We start from the raw sequence: 6,959 nt of genomic DNA, 5'->3' as shown, positions 1-6,959 counted from the left end.
GGTGACACAACATTTTTTTACATTTCCCTGGTTTGCTAAGTGGAAACTTCTAACTATGAACAAACACGTGGAGGTTTTCATTAATATTTAAATTGCAATGTCGTCTTTGTATTCCGAATTAATCTATGTGGTTGCTTCCTTGTAAGTAAAACCAATCAGGTTTAAAATACAGCTTTAGGCTGATCCAGAAGGAGAAGGCTGTTAACTGCCTTGATCTACCAGTTCCTCAGCTGGGGTAGCGTTTCACAAACTGTTTGCTTTCCTACCTTCCTGTGGGGATAACCTGGATTTCTGGCACTATCTGGGATGGAGCCATTGTACACTGAGGGACCTGATGTTATGAAGCTGAGGCAGGCAAGTTATGAAGCTGTCTGCAAAGCTATGCGATAGAACTGCAGTGTATAAAGATGTTCCTGTTGAAGCAGTTGTTTAAGAGAAGGAAATAAAGCTGGTTGTGCTTGGTTTCCTCCGGTAGAGTTTTATTTTGTATTTTGCTGTTTTGGAGAAAGAAAAGCAGGTTTGGCATTTGGTTAACTTTGAAGAAAGTGGCTACCGTGTACTTTCAGGCTCACGTTGTCAACTGCATCAGTCGGGCACCGTGCTGCAGGCTGTGCCTGGCTTCTCTGGCAGCTGCGGCTCCCAGAAGCAGAAATTATTTGAAAATGTCTGGAGGTGGAAGACAGCATGATGCAAAGCGCCCCATTCAGGTGGATTTTAGTTTTGTCAGATTGTATGCACCAGTGCTCATGTTCCTTCACACCACTTTGTCGCCAGGCTGCTTCGAGGAAGGTATCTCAAGCAATTGCCTGACTGCTGTTTTGTTGGCACAGACAGAAGTGTGTATACATGTGGAAGAGACGGGGAAGTTTTGACTAGCAAAATGAAAAGCTGGCAACAAATAGAAAATTGTGTCATCTTAAGTTTATAAAACGTGCATAAAGACTGAACTGTGTTTCACAAACAAATGGCTGGGTTTGGTACCTATGCAATTTGATTACGCAGTACATTGCTACCTGTAGCTTCTCTGAAGCCATGGCACCTCCTGGAGTGAGTATAAAGCCACATCTGCTGCAGGAGGAGTGCCTGGCTCTCCTGGTGGCTACAACAGTGGGAACGTTCCCTTCTGAGAGAGTTTGAAGCTTGACTTTGAAATATTGTACATATAAAAATACATATATATAACTTGTGTTTATGTGTTCTCAGCTGTTCTCATTTGCTGAAATGACTGCAGCAGACAGTGATTTTAAGAAAAGCAGGGAACTGTCTCTGGTGGGGAAATGATCAGTACAATCAAAACTGAATATCATTGAAGTGTGGAAATTGGGGCGTGAAATAATATCCTCAGTTGCCTTCTTCATCCTCTGCCTGCCAAGGCAAGGTCAACCAAAACCTGCCATTTGGATTATTATGTTTGTTCACAGTGACCAAAGATATTTAGAAATTCTTTTAGAATGATGCAGTGTAGATCTTCAGAACAAGTTTTCAGTGCTTCAGAGGAAACATTTAAGATATATGCTTATACTTCAGGGTATTTGGTCTGATGAAAATATTTATTATGTATGGTGTGAACTTTTCATACGTGAAGGGAGTGAGAAGCGTGTGTATTCAACAAGCTGCAAAATCTCCAACCTCCATCCATGATGGAGCCAGTGACATTTGTGCCTGTAATTCCACAATTGAGTTTAAACGTTTCATGATGGCTAGGAATTATGACTATTTGCTGCAAATGCTCTTCTAGTTTATTCCTGATATGCTAGAGCCCAACCTTGTTGTGCTGTGTAGCAAAATGCAACCAAATGTACCTTTTTCTCTCTAAGGATAGCTGCATTTCTGACGTTTTTAAAAGTTGCTACTAACTGGAAAGTCATCTTTGCACTTTCTGAATGCACCCAAATATGCCCTAAATGCCTCATCCAATACATACTTTGTAGGCTGAAAAATTGCACTCTGATTAACAGATCAAGTCACCCAAAAATAGGATGAAGACTTAATTTCTTCATAACTTTTTGATTTTCTTCCATGTGGAGAGCATTCTTTTCACATTTTTTCATTCTCTCTTTCTTTTTGTACGTGAGTGACTTGTTATAGGGGTCGTGTTAGAGACCTTGGGGTCAGAGCCATGAGTTATCATGGAGTAATTAGCTCTTGGGCATCAACTGCCTGTATACAGGCTTTTAGTGTGCTAAAATAGAAAATTACATTGTGGGATATGTTAACTCAAACTGCTTTTAGTAAGAAGTGCGCTGGATTTTGAATGCTGGAAAATTTAAAATCTGTACTTTTCACCTGACCTTAATAGATTGTTTTGGGATGAACTACCTTTTCAGTAAGATAAAAATGAAGGGAAATAAATACTAACTTAATGCTTGTACAAGCTGTATGATGGTAAATATCTTGGGGACAGAATTTTCAGATTTAGAATTGCATTTTACTTCTAATGGGTATGTATTGGATTCTATTTCTGTTCACTGTATTTATTGGGCCACAAGGTGCTTAAAAGATTAGAAAAATGGTAGCCATAATAAAAAAAAAAAAAAAGGAAAAATACAGGGAAGAGTGTGAGGGGAAAATATCACTGTGTTAATGCACTGAAACATCTGACAGTCCAAAGCAAAGTCCTGGCTGAGAGAATTTGTCGTGTATTCATCATGGCTATGCACAGCTCCTGACTGGGATTGTCTTGGATAGGTCTTCATCGACTTTTGGGAGTTTGTAGTTGTGGATTCCTCCGTCCGTTCCTGGCTTTGTTCAGTCATTTTAGCTTCACAGCGATCACTGTGCTCTTGTATCTGGAAGCTCCAGTCCCATTTTGAGGATGCCCCTGCAATGTTGTCATAATCTCCCCTCAACGAAGTGACAGGAGTTGCAGCACTTCTGTGCTCCAAAACAAGTTTCTGATGGTTGTAGTCTTGGATGGGAGATGTACATAGGTGCGGCTGTCACTTACGGGAACTCAGTCACCCATGCCCTCCATAGCTAGGCCTCGCAGGATTCCATGTGGATCGCGGGAACGGTGAACTCATCAAAACCTTTGAAGTTGCTGATACTGATGAGTTGAGGGTAGGAAAGTTGAAAGAGTAGAATTGTCACATATCCCGTAAAGCCTTGCTGGAGTCACAGCGGCTGGGGTAGCTGTGTGGAGGTTACAGCTGGTGCAGTGTATCATCTCACTCTTTGTTTATTTTCTCTTTGGGAGACCTCATGTAGCTTTCCCACAGAAACAGCTCCACTGTAAGCTAATGTGATGTATAACAAACAAACAAAAAGTCTGCATGTTCTTATCTTTGTTTTGATATGCATAAAGAGAGAAGGCTTTCCAATGTTGTGTTTGCCAAGGAGCTGGTGACTGCTTGGTAGGTGGCAAAGAAAGAAGTTTTAAGGAGTAAAATGTTGGTGGCATTTCTGTGTTTAGATTGAAAGTATATTAAAGAAATTCGAAGAATAATGCAAATGGGTGTAAAAGTCTCTTGAAGTTCATTAAAATTCACTGTGTTTCAGAAGAAGGGTTTTTCTTCTAGATTTGCATAAGGCCAGAACGCGGCCTTGCACAGTTGAGCTAAAGTTAGCCCTTGGCAGTTGTAACTTTACACCCATGCGAGCTGGCGACCTAAGTTGCCAGAGTGTAGGCTCAGTAGTGTAGCCAGCAAAAACATCTCAATGTCCACAAAACCGCTTAAGTGGATTATTTTATTTATAAAAACTGATCAAAGTAGGCCAGGTACAAAAGGGAAGTTTAAAATAAGCTTTCTAAGGAAATTATTGGAATAGAAATCTCTCTTAATTTGGGGGGGGGCGGGGGGTGGAGAAGAGTTGTGGAGTTTTTTGTTTGGCTTTTTTTTTTAACTAATATTTAAAACTGAGGTTCTGGTAACTATTGACACTGTTAATAACTATTTAGCTCTTAAGGTTTATCCTGTAGCCTCCAGGCTGCTATTGAGCCTCTGAGAATCAAAGGTGTCCTGCCAGGGCGCCTCATGTAAGACGAGAAGTTGGGAGTAGGTAGGTGAACTGTCTAGAGCAGTCTGGCTTCACTGAATAGTGTGATTTGCAGAGTCCTCACGTTTTGTTAATTCTGTTAGGTGGAAAGAGACTGAAAAGGCAGGTTCCTGGTTTTGACTTCTCAAGGGTTTGTGCATATTCCTACCTGCTGCAGTGGATGAGGTTTCTTGGGAGAGCGTTACCCAAGTGCTATAGACGGTTTATGGAAGTCCAGTTTCTGGTTTTCTTCCTCCATCACAGCTGCCGTTAAGACATTTGGAGCCTTTAGATATTCATCTGAGTAACTCAAGTTCCAGGAAAACTAAGGATCACGGGGCTTCTCGGAAGGGAGAGGACAGATTAAAATGAACAAACCCATCTGAGGAACACATTGGAAGTGTGGGCTGTTAAAGCCAAGCAGATTTGATGAAGTCAAGGTCCTGTCTGCAAATACATGTCTGTTTACTGCTGCAAACCATTGTGTGCTTGCCTGAGTGCACTGGTGAAAATAAGCTTTTTATCCCCACTTTGGTGGAGGCTGGCTCTCCCAGTGCCACATTCTCAGTAGGGATGTAGCTGGTGCAGAGTATCAATGTGTTGGAAGTTCAGCAGAGGCAAGATCTGTTCCTCCCAGTTTGATCAGTGAGCAATGGTGTGTTTCTCTTTTTGTTGGCTGTAAAAAGGTCTTTCTCATAGAAAATTCCCATTGCTTTCTGGATCATTTTACATAGTCATTTAGAATAGGCCAGCCAGGTTACCAGAGCATGTTAGTAATGTGGCCCTTGACTGTGTGTATCTTCTGGGACAAGTAGATACTATTCTTCCTGCAACTACCAACATGCCTTCTGGCTGCATGTTTGCCAATTCCAATTTCATTTCCGGAATAGTAGGCTGCATCTTTGATTTTGCTCGTTTCAGAAGAGTTGTAAAGAGCGCCTGTGCATGCCACATCAGCCTTCTGCCATGTTTTGAGCTGTACTTCAGTAGTTAACCTAGCAGTGGTATCTCTGAATTCTCTCAAATGTGAACTTTGTGTGTCTGCTGTTCAGAAATAGAGGTAACCACCAACAGGAAGCACTGCAAATACAAGTTGTTATGTTAGCAGCGTAGCCATTGTGTGCACTGGGTTTTTGGGGGTTGTGGGAAGTCCTTTACTGGTAACTTCTAGTGAAGAGTTTCAGGTGTCTTCTTCATAGCAGAATAGTTTACTTTTTGGCGGTTTTCTTGTTTGGTTTGTTGTTGTGATTGTTGTTGTGGGTTTTGAGTAACTGATAGCTTAAAGAGTTATTGCCTTGTTAAGGCTTTGAATGAGTGCAGTAATGCCTCACGATTACTCATATATTCTTTAAATCTGGCTTTAACGCACAGTGTAAGAGGATCAAGTAAATGAGATTAGGTCGATAGGCAAAAGTGAATGAGACAGTAGGAGAATAAGGAGCAAGGCGAAACTATGCTATTAATGATTTGAATAGGGTTTGGGCAACCGGTGTAAGAACAGTAGTCAGGAGGGTGAAACTAGTAGTGAAAGTGAATTAACCTGGCTGTGGTGCTCTGGCAGAAGCATCTTTGTACAAAAGTAAGGACCCTGGGACAAAAGGGAGATGGCAGAAATAGTGGTGGGAAAACCGGAAGCTGTCATTGTAGCAACAGTAAAACTGTGAGGGCTCACTGGCATGGCGATGTAGAGATTAAAAAGTACCCATTCTTCTAGGAGCTGCAAACATGAAGCGGCATTCTGTGCTCCTGCAGTAGATCAGAAGGAAATAAGAAGGCATAGTATGGATAAAAAGAAAACAGGGACTCAAACCATTTTTGAGAGCAGATAAAATGGATTCTTCTCAGGATATGCTCTAAATCTCCACCTTTTGTTGGCTCTGCATAGATGTTCTGCTAAAAATCTGTGAATTCCCTTTTAAGTCAAGGGAGTGCGGTTCTAGGAAGGCAGGATGACAAAATAGTCTGGATAGTAAGTTATTGACAGTGCTCTGGAATCAGATGGCTGGCAAACATGATGTTATAAATGTGAGAAAAAAAAATACTAAAAACAAATGCCCGAAGTAACCAACCCATTTGCTATGCATGGTCATTTAAGAGTACTTCAAAGCTATCAGTAGACAAAATACTGTTCATGAAGAGTCTCAGTTCAGGGAATCTCTTATACATGTACTACACCTCATTGATTTCACTGGAACTTGAGTTAAAACATAACTTTTCTGAATAGGAAAATTCTTTCCTAGAACAATGTCAAAGATGTTAATTCAGCTTGCCTCCTACTGCCCAAGTTTTTCCAGACATATCTAAAAAATCCTTCTTTTTTTTAACAAAAAGCCCAGGATCCAATGATGATGTAAAAGATAGATTTGTGACAAGTTAATGTTTTTCATGTGCTTACATTTTGCGGGACAGAGAAGGCCTTTTGTCAGTCTGTGAACTAAATGAACTAAGCTGAATCTTAAAAGCAAGGAGACAACACAGATGTCTCCTTGCATTTGACAATTTTACTAATGTTTTTATGCCATTTGAATTGTGATCTGAGGATAGCAATATCTTGGAAAAATTACTAGTTGGGAAAGGAAGTGTTTCTAATTAGAGCTAGATGGTTTAGCTCAAGTTTTGAAGGGGTCATAGGATGAGGGTTCCTCTGACTAGGATGCGTGTGCATGCTTGTATTTCCTTGGGAATGAACATTAGTTCTTAATGTCAGCTTCACTAAAGGTACTTCTCTGCAGGTAGTGAAGGCAGCAGATATGAATGGTTGCACCTTGCCAAAAAGTAGGTCTTGTGTGAGTGGAAAAAGGACTGGGGCTTTCTCCTTTTGCCAATCAGAAGGAGAAATGTTGTGCCTCAAATTAATCATTTGAATGCATTTTGGAGACACGAGATGTATTTTTATAGTTTAAGGAAGAAAAATGAAAAGGAAAAAACAACCCCCAATGCTCCCCCCCCCCCCCCCCCCCCCCCCCCCACATCTCTGACAACTA

The 6,959-nt window shown here is 41.0% G+C and overlaps 1 protein-coding gene across 1 annotated transcript in view; it reads left to right on the top strand.

Moving 5' to 3' along the window:
• Positions 1–6,959, top strand: part of MTHFD1L (methylenetetrahydrofolate dehydrogenase (NADP+ dependent) 1 like) — a 158,033-nt gene that overhangs the window by 30,749 nt on the left and 120,325 nt on the right. The window lies entirely within an intron of this gene.

Source organism: Egretta garzetta, unplaced genomic scaffold (genome assembly GCF_000687185.1).
Source record: "Egretta garzetta isolate BGI_Z169 unplaced genomic scaffold, ASM68718v1 scaffold139, whole genome shotgun sequence".
NCBI lineage: Eukaryota > Metazoa > Chordata > Aves > Pelecaniformes > Ardeidae > Egretta > Egretta garzetta.
This window is presented reverse-complemented; position numbering and strand designations above follow the sequence as displayed.